Source organism: Hylaeus volcanicus, chromosome 6, assembly GCF_026283585.1.
Source record: "Hylaeus volcanicus isolate JK05 chromosome 6, UHH_iyHylVolc1.0_haploid, whole genome shotgun sequence".
Lineage (NCBI taxonomy): Eukaryota > Metazoa > Arthropoda > Insecta > Hymenoptera > Colletidae > Hylaeus > Hylaeus volcanicus.
Genome location: NC_071981.1, coordinates 18,351,101 through 18,365,467, shown reverse-complemented (window position 1 = coordinate 18,365,467; position 14,367 = coordinate 18,351,101).

The window sequence follows — 14,367 nt, the reverse complement described above, 5'->3', positions numbered from 1 at the left end:
TCGTCGGTATGGATACGTGTACACGTACAGGAGCTCTGGTTAAAAATGGTTAGGAACGGTTCTCCTTGTACAACGAACAAACACGGTTGCTGAGTGTCATTCACGAGGACGAGCTCGTTTACGATGAATATGTCATTTGAATGACACTGGTTTCATATCGTTATAATCTGTCATAAATTCGTCCGAATCGTCTTCTTTACGGGTTTCCTGTTTACCGCCACTCTCGTACTTCCGTGGATCACTGGGCATCGTTACGAAAGCGTTCCTTTTTTTTATTTTGCGATGTACGTAAGCGTGGATTAATACGGTTTTATGTAAGTGGGAGTATAAAGATATACCTATCTTTTTTTTTCTTTTTTTTGGTATGCTTATTTATAATTTCTGTATTGTGAAATTGCAGACTATATATACATAAATTTATTATAAAAATTGCTCCTATTATTTTCATTATAAAGAAGACAATTCTAATGATTTTCAACGTGGAAGCTAATGTAGAGCAAGGCGCGAGGTTGCAATGAATAATAACGTGCACTCCCGTACATTCGTATCAATTTTCGTAACGCGTACTTTATGCAGGTCCTCTTTTACATCAGAGAAAATACCGAATAGTCGTACTTCGTGTCGCATCGGCACACTGAGAGAAGTGGGTTCGCGTGTACATCCAGGGAGATAAAAGTATATCACTCACCGTTACAATATACATGCGCCTGCTACACCCTCGAAGCAAAATTTCGTTCTACTCAAATGAAAACGTTAGACCTGCATACTAAGCGCAAAACTCTTGAAATTTTTATTCCCAAAGAACCAGCATTCCGCATGTATACTCGGGATGCAATTTCTCCATCGTCGCGATACACTTTACGCGTGTGCGTCGCTAGGGCTGCCTAAATTCAGGGGTCAAAAGTGGTTGATCCAAGAGCGCTTGTATTATAAAAACCTAAAATTTTGTTTAAATTGTCCAAGTTGGAAACATGGGGCCAAGAGTGTTGATAATTGAAATTAATTTGATTTTTGCAACTCAAATTGCAGCAATTAATTTTTATCTGTAAATTATAATGTAGGTTTTCAAACAATGATTCTTTTTCATTTTGATGGCATCCCACTGGAAATCTACAATTTATTAAATGTTCACCCTGTTGAATTTTAAAGTCAACTTGATAATAAACAGAAAACTTCGTTACGCGGATGAGCCCAACTAAGCAATTTGCGGGTGAAAATAGACTGAAACGTCGTCAGGGAATGGCAAATCGTCGTACGGCGTCTGTTTTCGCGCCTAGTGCCGCCGACCGATTACGAGATCGAAGAATCGGTGAAAGAACCCGTGCTCTTACGTGGTCGTTCGTTTCTCCCTCGGTCGCAACGTCTGAGGAAGGACACGAAGAAGCCGAAGAAGAGGAAGAGAGCCGGGTTCTCCCGCGCGCAGGAGAACCAGGGAGGCTGCTTAGCACACAAAGAAAGTTCGAAAAGTCCTTTCTTGCCAACCTTTTTGCCCTCTCCCCCTCCCTGTACAGCTCGCTCCTTGACTTCGCCGCTTCGGGAGGAGCGAAGGTTTCCTCCTCTGTCCCGTTTCTTCCCTCTTTCCGCATCCCTCCTGGTCCCCTCTGTCGCTCTCGCGTTCTTTCTCGCTGCCCTCCCGCATGCTAATGCACGCACGAAGCGCAACTGTTCTCGCGGGCCCCGTTCCTCTCGTGCGTTCCTCTTGGTTGGCTCTTCCCCCTCGCCCCTCCGTCTCTTCGTTTATTTGGCCAAATTTGATTCACCAACGAGATCCGATCTGACGTCCCGATCGCTTCTTGTCCCCCCCTTGGCTCCTCTTTCTACCTTTTCACGGGCGAGCCGGAGGGCCGACGTCTAGCGTGCTCTCCGGCTCTTCTTTTGCGCCCTTTTATCCCGCGTCTTGCTCCATCCGGATCGTCGTCGTCGTCGCCGCTGTCGTCGTCGAGTTTTTCTTTCGACACCGTTCCAGCCCACCGCTCCCCAGCCAGCCGGCTCTGGTGGCTCGCCTCCGACTCGGTCCACCGAATTAGGAGCTCGCTTTTTGGTGGTCGACTGCCTCAATTTTTTTCACCTTCTTTCGCCACCGTGCGCCGCCTCGTAATGAGCGAGGAATTTTCCTAACTGTCGACGAGCCGCGACGTCCCGGCGACCGGATGATCGCCGCAGTGGAAACTTTTTTTAAAGAACCACCTACGTCCGACACCCGATCGATAGCCGTTCGATCGTTACGGACGAAAGCTGATTAAGTTCTCGTGGAGAGGTCTTCGCGGAGGAAAGCGCGAAATGAAGGATCATGTTTGGAGCTGGGTCGCAGAGACACTTGGACCACGGGCACAGATGTTTGGAATATTTTCAAGAAGATGGTAGACAGAAACATGTTCGTACATGTTCTTCGGGAGTAGACAGAAAAAGTATCGAGCAATGGAGAAATAAGAAATAATTAAATAGCTCTGATAAACATATATTCCTTGTGCAAAATAGAGTATTAATTCTTAACTCATTTATAAATTCGAAAAACGTAAATATCCGACGTCCAAGCATCCGCAACTTATTACGTATCATTGCAAAGGGAGTCCGACTATCCCCTGGTCATCGATAATCGTTAGACGATATCGTTCCAGGATTACGATTACGCTTCGATGAATTACCGTGGATAGTATCATCGACCCACTGTATTCCTTTCTCGAGAGGGCACGGCGTCGTAGATGGTTTACACTTAACGAAGCAATAAATACCAGGATCGAGAGATTTAAGCGATTGTACACGTGGTGCAAGTTCGAGGTAAAGATGGAGAATACCACAAATGCGCGCTCTTCGGGACCCATTGTCCGCTGCGTTTAAATTTGAATCGCGGGGAATCTGATCGTTTATTGTTTAAATTTGTAGACCCACTCTTAATTTGAATTTAAGATTATTCGCTGGCGCGTTGCGAGACGATTTGACTTGGTGATGGTCCCCAGCTCGCCTTCCTATACCTATCCTCTCTCTGTCTCTCTCGGCGAACCGCTATCCTGCCTCGCGCCTATTCTTTCCCTCTCGTTTGCTCTGTCGCATTCGTCCCCTGCTTACGTATACGTTTGCCGTATATACGGACACATATCGATGTACTTCTGATTTGTTATACCTTTGCCTCAGACGTGTCTGCCCGCGAGTGTAAGTGCGCGCGCGAGAGCTTCACTTTTCCACGCTTAACACTCTCCGCGCCTATAACTCAGCGAATAAATAGATGGATCTGTCCTCGTTGACGTTGATTTCCAACTTCCTTTTACGGAGATTTGACGAGCTTCCAGGAATATTTAAATTGGGCCCGCGTCTTCCTCTCTCGGTCTCCGAGTTGCTTTCGCCCGTGGACCCCGCGAATTTTGAATTTTTAACGACTCGAAATCTTCCGGTGTCTCGCATAATCGAGCTTTCTAGACCGAGGCAAACTTTTCCTGTGAATGATAAATATTCTCGGACCTCTGTTTTATGTATGATACGTACTTACATATGTATCGGACGACGACAACAATTTATACAATTTTTCTATCGATACGAAATGTAATTGTATGTTCTAGATATTTTAATAACCTGCAATAGACAGGTATCGCGTGGACGTGACCGTGTTAGCAAGTACTTTTTGACGTCGTACGCGTCGTTTCGATAAATAATGGAGAAAATGTGTTACAAAATCCTCTTCTCACTCGAGCCGTCGAACAGGAATATTATCGCCGTTGTTGCTCGGTTGGGGAAAAAATGAGATCCAAGAAAGGAGCAGGACGAAGTCGAGTTGGTACAGTCCCAAGAATCGTCTCGATTCCTAACAGTGGACACGATAGTGTATTTTAGTAAGCTTCGATAAATTCAAGTCATAATTTTCGTTAAATGGGACTTGGCAAAGGATCGCTAACGTGATTAATTACTGATTATCATTTAGAAATTCAAAAATAAAAATGGTTAGCTTATAGTTATCGCACCAAAGAATATTTTAAAATGCTACTTCAGCTATTACTATTTGAATGAAAAAATACTACTATTCGTTATGGTTATTTCAAGGATAAAGTAAATCTAAATTTGCGAAATGGCATACTGTGGACGCGGTTCTAGTGGCCCTGGAGGCTCCTCTTCGGACTGTACTTATCTACATGGCATACCAAATGGGGATTCACCATGGCGAGTCGCAGGATCTCGTTGACTGACGTTAGTCAATCAAACCGGAGAAAAAACGCTCACCTTGGCGGACGCTCCGGTGAATTCCTGGCAGCGGTGCTCCAGTCGCAGCACCCTCGTCAAAACGACCATCGATACTTTGTATTCCGACCGTTCGCCAATGGCCGTCCGATGGACTGTCATTAAAATTCGAACGTCATTAACCCTAGGACGTCTTCTGGGATCTACATTGACCATTTCTAGACCATTTACAGCTCGACTTACTTCTGTCGCTTACACTATCAACTTCTGAATTAAACAATCGAGCCGTTCATTGCACGAATCGATTAACTTCATAAAAAAAAGTTGTGAAATACGATCAAAATGGCCTCTGAAATAAATTATTTATTATTCAATGGCCAACAAAATGTTGTCGTTTAATGGTGTTAATCTTTATTATTCAGGAAAATTATTATAAATGAAATTTATGTTATGTTTTATCGGTAAATGTCACTCCAGGGTTGAACTATAATTCGATATCCGTCAGCAGCGAGCACAGAGACCCGCGGAGACGCGTCTCGTATTTATGATAATTTTATTAGGGTAATTACTAGAGAGAAGCCCCGACGATATGCAAAACAAGCAATGGTGGGGGTATTCGGACAAGAATCTCGTCCGGGCAATTTTTCAGGGGTCGTCTCACTTATCTATTTACTATGTAGAAAGAAAAGAACGAGAGTGGCATCGTAGAGCCCGGTTCTTCTTAATTGAATTAAAGTTTGATCGTTCGACGGCCGTCCGCAGGCTTTATGCCGACGTCCACGCTGGAATAATGGAATAATGGCGGAATGGCGAAAGGTGGAGATCGAGATCGGGAGAATCTTGGCGGCGCGGGTAGCAGGTGACGCTGTCTACCTTGCTCGTCCCTTTCTCCCTTTCCCTTTCTCCATCTCTCTTCCCGTTCGATTGGAATAAATTTAAATTTAAGCGTGCGCATCTGTTACATCCCTCGGCTGGCTGGTTAATTAAGAACGCTTAAACGGGGCTGCCTTCCATGCATATCCATTATCTATTATATAGGATAGCGCCCTGCTTGCGGGCTCGCGATCCTTCCACGCGTCGAATTGCTTCGTTTTTGCGTTATCCGATTTGGATTGACGGGCATCGTCGATTACTCGGTTCTAGATAATTGGTGGAGTGGATTTCGATACGATGTACGTTGGGTTTGGTCTGGCTACCATTTACGGTTGTTTTGCATTATGGCATCTTGCTAGAAATACCAAAGCACAACATGATACAACAATTTATCTAATTGGAAAAATTCTTCAATCTTATATGTTAAGCGATCGAATGAATTAAATAACTGTTTTCTTAAATTTTGACGATCGCATTTCGTTTCAGCGCGAAAAAGGTAAAAGATAGACAGCGGTTGGCGCCCAGTTTTCCGTTTGTTCGTTTGATGCCCGCCACCCTTGATTTGGCGAAAGGAATTAAGCGAATTTGTATTCCGAATTATTCATAATTGAAGCCGGCTCACTTTGTGGGGGGCGTTCCACGCTCGATGGACGGATCAAACGGCTCTTTTGCGGGCTAATTCGATTGCAGGGGAAATTTGAATTTGAAATCCGCGCGGAGTTCGCCCGGGCTTGCGTCGATTGGACCAATGATTTTTCATCGCGGTCGTCGTTGCGAAGTCAATATTTTTGAAATGCGAAAGGGCCAATTTGGTAGTGAAATTTCACCTCGACGCTTTGGATTCCGTAAGAGGTGAACAAAAAAAAAACTCGATTTTGTAACTACCCTATATCGACGGACAATGTTGGCATTTCCATGAAAAGCAAGCGGTTCGTAAATTCGAAAATTACGCAACGCCATTTCGGTCGGAAAAATTGGTTCGCCGTCGATTTGAGTGCATTTGTTTTTAAAAAAGGTAATCCAGTCGTTTCGTCGAATTCGCGTTTTTATTAACAGTCGTCGATAGCATCGATATAACATAAAGCACTCTTCTCGTATCGGAATATAAATAAACCACATAGACTGTCCAAGAATATATCGATAATTGAGGCTTGTATATCAAAAATAAGTAAAAATGACGTACCAGCTAGGAATGTTTCGTGGCAACATACGAAGATTCTATTCTGAATTGCTGGTCGATTCCACAGAGTTACTAAAATGGAAGCCATGGAGTGATTTACCGCGGCTACTCGCGTTCAACGACGACATTCATCCGTTTCCATTAAGTTTCGCCATTCTTTCACACGTAACGTTCCTCTGCTTCGAAACAGCAGTTGCCTATGGCCGCGTATAGTTATTTACCTGTATAAATACCCACAGGAAACTCGTACGCGGCGTGAAATACGACTATGAGTAAAACGCGTCGTATTTCCAAGCGGGATCGTCCCGGTGTTTCGCAACCTGCTAGCCGACGACAGGAGGGGCGATACGCTTTTAAAAATGAACACGGTAACTTTATAACTTTTTAGAGGATTATACCATTAGGCAACGGCAGACGTGGCCCCCAGGTTTTAATAATTTAACCAAAATTACCTTCGCGCACCGCGGCGAGATAAATTAAGCCGGGAAGAAACGGGGCGCCGTTCTTTCCGCTCACTTGCCTAGCGCGACCGCCATGAATCTCCACCTAATTTTCGAATCAGGGCGATTGTCCGTGATATTATACCCGGGAATCCGTTCTCTTCCAACCAATGCTCGAGATAAATTTTATGATACTTGTTCGCTTATTTTCTTGTGCCATTTCGTACGCCAACGAATTACGATCTTCTTAAACACGTAATTACATTTATATGGTTTCACGGTTATTATTCCGAGACTCGACATCTCAATCTTTGCGATAAACACTTGGAATTCGTATTCTTTGGTTGACTTAGGAAAATAATATACTGCGGACTGTGAAGTTGCCTCCAATGAACGTGTCTGTCCGTTACTTGCTGATTCTACTTGAATTGGTGTTTCTAAGCATTGACAGTGGTAAACTGGACATATTTTCAGTAGATTTTACTGTCTTTAGAAGAATTTGAAGCAAATAATACTACGTCACCGTCAGTCTGCGCAGTCAGAAACATCAGTAGAAAAAGTGAGTTATGAACAAACACGTGTGCTAAAACGTGCTCAATCACTGGCGTGCTTGACGAATTTTAAAAATTTATTTTCTCGGGGACGGAAACAATATTCTTTCACACTTTCGAGTCCTTTCTTCCAGTCTTGCTACATTTTTACTTTTATTGAAATAGAAAGAGGAGACTGATCTTTTGCCACTATATCCCTTTTTTAATACATATAAAATAACGATGAGTAAAACTATTTTTAATTCATTTAATAGAGATATTACAAACTAAATAAATGTAGAAAATCAAGTTTAGACGATCCTACCCTATCCCCTTTTACTCTTAAACCTAAACCAAAGCCAATAACAATGTTGCTAAAATTTTATATTAAATTAATTTTACAATTCCTCTCAGTATCTCTCAGATTAGAAGAATTTCAATAATCTTATGATCGTTAATAGCTTCAGTACTTACGAAATTTGAGTTGCAGGGAGTACTGTAGGATCGGTTTGTTCATGGCTGTCTTTTTTCACTGCGCGTCGTGTCTGCGCTCGAATAGCACGAGCGCTGCAGTTTGGAGATTAATCTTTCCTGGTGTTTTGGCGAGTACATACAATCTCCGGGGAAAAAAATAAGGACACTAGTTTGGCGCCGTTTGAAATGTGAAATATAGCGGCGTCGACGACAGGAGGGGGTCGTAGTTCGATTCGTTTCGTTTTATCCCGACGGTGGAAGGGACGAACGTCAACAGGGTCGTTCGTCAACTTTGAGAGAACTGTGGTAGTCCGACAGGGGAGAAACGGATTATAGTAGTTAAAAAAGGAAAAAGAGCATCGATGGCCAGATGTGTGATACTTTATCAAACGAACTTCACTTTTCCCTTATTGAAAAGGATTTTTCCCCTGTATTACATCGTTTGTTATCGAGTTTTTAACACCTAACAAAATAACGGATTAAATTCTATCGTACCGTATTACTATCGAATTTATCATATCGTATAGCTGTCACGTCGTTCTATTAAAACTGTGATGTAACGATGTGTATATATAAATTTGATTCGTGCTATTAGCGGCGCAGATGGACACTCGAGAATCGATGTACGAGATGCTTAACCAACTGAAAATTTCAATTCATATATTGTTATTAGCAAAGTTATCGCGCGTAATTAAATTTAGGTAACCCCCTTTATGGGACATTTTGCCGCACCCTTGGCTTCCTCTTTTTAAAATTTCAACCCCCGTGGTGCTCGATCTGGACGCGCGTACACGTTCGTTACGCGAGATTGGATTCAATTAAGGACAAAATTAAAGTTGGGCAGAGTAATTGCGTGATTAGCCATACCGAGCGAGAATCCAATCTACCGATTTACCGATCGCTGCTCCTCTCGAAGACAGGTTCGAATAATTTTCGTCTAAAATCTACGTCGAAATCTTTTTCGATTCGTTGCTTTCGATTAACTGTTATTGAACACTAAATACGCTCGTTGGTTGTAAATTATATTACTGAGCTCAAAGTGAGTGTGACGTCTGTGAAACTTTAACAAAAATTATATTTTTATATGATATTTAATTTCTGTTTTCAGTGAAGAACCTCCATACCTATCCCACCCCACAGATAGCACGCCTGTTAATTAATAACGAATCCATAAAAAATTGAGAAATTCTCAGGAAGCAGAGTTGATCAGTGTTCCAAGAGACTCGTTTAATCGAGAGGAGGAAAAAACGAAGATCATTTTCCGTATAGGAGACGAGGATCCGAGAGGACCAGGACACCCGCTCCTGAGGGTTCCGCGCAGATCCAACGATGGAGGAAACCCCCGAAGGAGCCTCCAATCAGACCGTCCGCCTTTGGTCCTTCTAATTAATACCTCGGCGGACGTGACGGGGGTGAAGCGTGTTCGTGGAAACGGAGTGATATCATTTGTTGGTGGGCGTCTTAATTAATCCCCGAGTATCCGCCTTTGGTGGCTCGGCGCGAAAGGGGCAGGGCGTGGCTCTCCAGTAGAAACAACTGAGCGAGTGCAGTGCTGCCTTGTCTGCCCCACTGACCCCCCCTCTATCCGCGCTCGCCCCGTTTTACCGAGCTGGACCCCTTTCTCCCCCTCGAACCGGCAAACCAACACCCCCCTACGCGTCCTCCTATCCCTCTTGTTCCGTTCCTTCCACCGGCGTGGATTGTCACGTGACCGGCCGTACAGCCAATCGACGCCCGCTAATGAGCAACGCTGCGCCGCAGTTTAATTAATTGCATACGGCGCTGCACCGGTAGGCTCGATCCGCAGTTGCGCAAAATGCACCCGCCGACGACAAACGGACTCGTTCAGAGGCCACCGGTCGGGGGTGCCCGACAGGGGGTGCGCATTCTAGGCAATTTTTAAGCTTGCAGGCTCGAGACAATTTTGGTTAATTTGTAGACTCCATATCTTCGGAGTTGAAAATAATTTTCTTAGGAATAATCTCTATTTATCGATCACGAATGAATTTCTTGCTTAGCTTTTGGGGAGTTTCATTTTCCGCGAACACTTGGTTTGAAAGGTGGATACATATACATATAAATATTGTAAATGTATTTCGTATATATTCCAAAATCATTTGAATGTGTCGATTGGAAAATTTGCGAAGGTCCATAGACGGTCTATTCCGCGATAACAGGACCATGGACAACGGGACAGAGAAATGGGAAACTAGATTGATAACTTCCGTGTCGGGCCGTTCGGGATCGTGTAGGATTTAATTTTGCTCCGAGAACTGAAACCCCCGTGATACCTGGAAATCAGGCGTTGTTTACGTTCCAAGTATTCTACAGGGGGTGGAAGTGAAATTTAGACAAAACATGGGTAGTATATAATTTCACACAGAATTTTTCATTTTGAGTAAAGGCACACATACCGCTCACCCACGTTCAACATGTATTACTCATATTCGAGCGCAGTGAATCCGCAGTTCACCGATATTAAACGAAGTAGAAACGTATTCTTAATCCACGCTTAAATTTTCTATTTAATCTTCACAGTTATGAAAAATAGGTAATCTACATCGCCGATAAAGGTCGTTTATTCTGCGCGAACGTCCACGTAACTAGCATTCGGTATAATCGGATTCATTTAACGCGAAAGAGCGGTGTGCATTGGTGTGCGCCTAAGCTCTTGCAATCTGACACCTACGTCTTGTATATCGTGGGCGTCGCGTGATTCTCGCAAAAGAATTCTATCCGCAGCGAGAAATTCCAATTCGCCGGGCAAAGAGGAACGAGTATAGGTACCTGCATCCCTTCATCCCCGATGAAACGCGAACACACCAGCCCAGGAGGACCCGTGTGTACCCGAACGCGACTCTGTGTGCGTCAGGTTGACGTGTATAAAGATACACAGAACCGGTAAAATCTACTTTCCTGTCCCGACCAAACTGAAAATTGATCCAACATCCACCCTTCCCCCTTCCTCTATGTTCGCGATACACCAGTAACCCTTATAAACGTAATGACTGAAATTGCATTCCGCGATAAAATAAATTAATATCCGCTCGGTAATGTCCCGCGCATTCCCAGGAGGCTCGTCGCTGACTCTTTCGGGTTTACGTCCTATAACGTTTCAAGTTTGCGATCCTCTTCGTCGCAGCCGTCGAGCCGTCGACCTATTCCTCGATAGGCAAAATTTATATTAACCGCGTTAGGTGATAAAAATATGTCAATCGTTATCTAACCCTTAATTTCGTTTAAAGTATTTTCTGAGTCTAGCAAACCCATCCAAAACATTGTCGAATAAAGCTACCATGAAAACCGCTATATATTTAATTTACAACGATACAATTCCTCCGCGCGCGACAAAGCTAAAGAGGATTCTGTCACATCCACGCGTTTCCCTTCCAGCCGGTATTGCCGGTCCTGCAACACGTACACGCGTTAACGGTCACGCACACGGCCACGAGTCACAACCACGGGCGCATTGCTACATACCGATGGTATGCATCGAGTGTCCTTCTATTTCCTTAAAATTCCGATGGATCGTATGCCTCGGGCCTCCGTGTGCGCTCCGTTCGGTTTGGTACGCACACGAGTGCGAACGCAGCCCCGGCACGTGATCGCACACATTCCAATCCACACGCTCCGGCACTGCTCGTTAAGCGTGTGTGGGTGGCAGCGCACAGCAAAAGAAAAAAAAAAAAGAAAGAGAGCTCTTTCGCGAGAGGAGAGAGCAAAGGGGCGGCAAGCCTAGGGCGAAGGAGGAAGAAGGTAGAAGCAAGAAGAAGAGGAAGAGGACGACGAAGAGGAGGAAGAGGGTTGGAGGAGACGAGAGGACGACGCCGGCGGCGGTGGAAATGGTGATGGCGAATGGCGATGGTGGTGGCAGGACGCTTTCCTGTGTCCCTGTGTACGTACCCCTCTGTACGTGCACACAGGTGCGCGAGTGTGTACGTGTATAGGGATTCCAGTTTAAAAATACAAATGGAGTATCGAGCTTTCAAGGAACGTTCCGCGAGGGGTGGCTGGGAAGCGGGTGGCGCTCAGGGCGGGCGAGGACGTCGATGGGCCGAAAGAGGTGGGGAAGATATTTCAAAAATCGAATATTGATCAGAGCTGCCAATCCTACCCTCTGTAATCCGTATGTGTGTGTTGGTCTTACGTATCCCTTAGGTGCAGCCAGTGTCTGCGCTCTCCCGTTTTCGTTCCTTCAACTTATGCGAAACCTGTGTCATCCTGCCACCAGGACCCGAACGCCACTGGGATTTCGTCTTAATGTCGCGATCACTGGCCTCCACCCGTGATCCTTGAGATTAATTAACCGATGCTCTTGCACTCGTTTTGTATAATTGGACTGCAATCGGCACCGCAAATCGTATCACGTTGGAGATTAAATTCCTCTTCGTTGAAGTATCTTGTTAACCCAATAAGGCTGCTCGAATGAGACTGAAATGTTTATTACCATGAAGATATTAGATCGGATAGGTGAATACCGACGTAAATGAATTCTTTAATTACCTGTCTACTCCTTTAGACAATAAGTTTGTACCAATCCCCAACGAGCATTTCTTAACCCCTTCATGCCCACCCCATCGATCCAGAAAAAGTTCAGCTACGCGTTCTCCTGAAACATCAAATTTCCAAATTACACTTTCACGGTTACCCTGATTGCCCTGAAAATTGACTAGTTCGAAAAGGTAATTTCGCATGCATCCACCAACATAATCCATTCAGAATATCTTCCGAAGTTTCTCCCCAAGCGAGCTTCGCGGCAGAACTTATTTCCAGGATCGATTCGCGGGCTAGGGAACGATGCATCGTACCTACGCGAGAACACGAAAATCGGATCTATGCACGGTTTCGTTCATTTTACACATGGCTCTCATTCTGACTCGTACACAGAGTAGACACTGGTTTTCAGGGAGTGAACGGAGTGTATTCCAGAGCGTATGCCACGAGGACCGGATGCGAGCATATAGGGGAAGGAGGATGGTGAGAAAAAGAAGGAAGGAAAGTAAGGAAGGAGGGGTGGCTCTCAGATTACTCACCCTTATATATGGGTGCCGCGGGCGAGAGAGGGTAGGGATGAAATCTTTTAATGGCAGCCATCCAACCGCTCTCCCCCTCTCTTCTTTCTCCTCTGTCGGCCACCTCTCTCCCTCCCCCGACGGGATCTCCTTCGCCATTTCCGTATTAGCTATTCTTATGTCCACCGACGAATGCTACCCCTACGAAGGACACCCTTCGTGTAATCGCATTTTAAATTACCCGCGTAGGTATACCGGCGTACATGGCTCTATATACTCGGGGGTATGTAAGGTGGAAATAGTCGCTGGAAGATCGAATGTCAGTGTACGCAGGGGTTTACCTACACGTTGACATATACCTATGCGTTATCACGTATTTCTCGATATACTTCGCTTACAGGTTCTTCTTTGTACGAATAGAATAATAGACGCATACATCGACGATACTGTGCTTGTATATATTGATTATAACTTTTCCGAAAAGACGAGAAATTTCTTCAATATTTATTTGAATTTATATTATAAAGGAAATTTTAAAAAACAATGTACATTATTTCATCGCATTTCTCAACTTTTTGTTTTATAGAGTTAATCGATTTGTGCAGTGAACGAATCCATTTATGATGGGGTTTGTTTCGAGGAAAGGTTAATCCTTAACTACGCGTTATTAAACTCAACCAGCAGAGCTTCGACCAGCAATTACAAAATTTACATACAATTCATCCACCATATGGCGAATCTTCCTCGCCATCGAGTCGGAACTAAAGACTCCTCTTACAAAAATGTTACCACGTGAAAACGTTAAAGTCAAAAGCGAAGATATATTATGGAAACCGTTTCTAGAACTTCACGCGAAGAATGGTCTAAGAAAACGCTCGAAATTGGAAGACACCCGCGACTCAAACGTCTCCTAGCTAGCAGCGACAATTTATCCCGCTGAGTGACGCAAGAACCCAATTGAGAGAATCGTTTAAGGGCGCAAGAAAGCGCACCATTCCTGGCTTCGCGCTTAACCAAACCATTACCATTCCAACTGGTTTCAACTTCACCTCTTCCCAATCTCCTCGGGTCCCCGTTAGTTCTGTAACTTCTTTCCGCGCGGGGAGACAAAACACCGGCGTCTCGTGTGACAGTGCAAAGAAAACAGTAACAAAACACCCCCCTGGATTTCCAAGCCCCGTCTAACAAACGAGTCGTGGCGCCCTCTCCTTCCACCGTCATTCGTTCTCCTGCTCGCATAATGGGGGGTGATAGCAGTGCGTGTGACGTTACACGAGCCTAGAAACACACGAGTGAGCCCGGATACATTACCAGAAAACACATACACACGGAGAGAGACGAGCATTCGCGAGCATAGAACCCGAAGGAAAAGCCGAGGTCCTGGAGGAGAAGTAAATCCATATTTTACACCACCACCACCCGCCAGTTTCATCTCAGCCCCACCAGCAACCCAGGCAACACCACCACCACCACCGTCGCGACGCCTTCGCTTATTTCGCTAGTCTGCCAACCTTCCTTCGGCTCCCCTAGCCATCACCTTCGCCGCCCACAACTTACATACATCCCCTTAAAGATCACGCGCCCGCTGGGTTACTCGGGAGGGGTTAAGTCCAGTTGCTCAAAGGGGTTCGGATACGTCCTCGACCGGACGCTCGTCACAGGACCATTTTTTCCACTCCTTTTTCCACCGA